This window comes from Rhinopithecus bieti, unplaced genomic scaffold (assembly GCF_001698545.2).
Source record: "Rhinopithecus bieti isolate Rb0 unplaced genomic scaffold, ASM169854v2 scaffold_39768, whole genome shotgun sequence".
Taxonomy (NCBI): Eukaryota; Metazoa; Chordata; class Mammalia; order Primates; family Cercopithecidae; genus Rhinopithecus; species Rhinopithecus bieti.
In genome coordinates, this window is record NW_016816278.1 from 232535 (window position 1) to 234295 (window position 1761).

A 1761-nucleotide genomic window follows, 5' to 3' on the forward strand; every position below is an offset into this window, starting at 1 on the left:
CCACAAAGCAAACAAAAACATAAAATGGGTAAAGGACACTCTAGTCAACAAATGGTGCTGGGATAATTGGCAAGACACATGTAGAAGAATGAAACTGGATCCTCATCTCTCACCTTATACAAAAATCAACTCAAGATGGATCAAAGACTTAAATCTAAGACCTGAAACCATTAAGATTCTAGAAGATAACACTGGAAAACCCCTTCTAGACACTGGCTTAGGCAAAGACTTCATGACCAAGAACCCAAAAGCAAACACAACAAAAACAAAGATAAACAGATGGGACTTAATTAAACTAAAAAGCTTCTGCACAGCAAAAGAAACAATCAGCAGGGTGGGCAGAGTGGCTCACACCTGTAATCCCAGCACTTTGGGAGGCAAAGGCAGGCAGGTCACCTCAAGTCAGGAGTTTGAGACCAGCCTGGCCAACATGGCAAAAAACCCTCTCTACTAAAAATACAAAAATTAGCCAGGCACAATGGTGAGCACCTGTAATCCCAGCTACTCAGGAAGCTGAGGCAGGAGAATTGCTTGAACCAGGAAGGTAGAGGTTGCAGTGAGCCAAGATTGCACCATTGCAATCCAGCCTGGGTGACAGAGCAATACTGTGTCTCAAACAAACAAAAAATCAACAGAGTAAACAACCCATAGAGTGGGAGAAAATCTTCTCAATCTATATATCCAACAAAGGACTAGTATCTAGACTCTACAAGGAACTTGAACAAAGCAGCAAGAAAAAAACAATCCCATCAAAAGGTGGGCTAAGAACATGAATAGACAATTCTCAAAACAAGATATACAAATAGCCAACAAACATATGAAAACAAAAAAGTTCAACATCACTAATGATTAGGGAAATGCAAATCAAAACCACAATATGATACCATCTTATTCCTACAAGAATGACCATGATCAAAAAATCAAAAAGTGATAGATGTTGGCAGGAATATGGTCAAAAGGGAACACTTTTACACCGGTGGTGGGAATGTAAACTAGTACAACCACTGTGGAAAACAGTGTGGACATTCCTTAAAGAGCTAAAAGTAGAACTACCCTTTGATCCAGCAATCCCACTAATGGGTATCTACCCAGAGGAAAATAAGTCATTATACAAAAGAGATACTTGTACATGCATGTTTATAACGGCACAATTTGCAATTGCAAAAATATGGAATCAGCCCAAATGCCTATCAATCAATGAGTGGATAAAGAAATTGTGGTATATATATACCATGGGATACTACTCAGCCATAAGGAAGGAAATAATGGCATTTGCAGCAACGTGAATGGAATTGGAGACTATCATTCTAAGTGGAGTCACTCAGGAATGCAAAACCAAATGTCATATGTTCTCACTCAAGCAGGAGCTAAGCTATGAGGATGCAAAGTCATAGAATGATACAATGAACTTTGAGGACTTGGGGGAAAGTGTGGGAGGAGAGTGAGGCATAAAAGACTACACATTGGGTATAGCGTGTACTGCTCAGGTGATGGGTACACCAGAATCTCAGAAATCACCACTACAGACCTTATTCATGTGACCAAACACTACCTGTCCCCTCTGCCAAAAAAAATACATATATAGAAAGAAAGAAAGAAAGAAAGAAAGAAAGAAAGAAAGAAAGAAAGAAAGAAAGAAAGAAAGAAAAGCAAGCAAGCATTTATAAAGGGAGAATCATGATTAAGAACTAAAATTAAAACAAAACTTTGAACAGCCCTCACATTGTGTGTCCTATTTTTCCTCCAATCTATATAACAGTC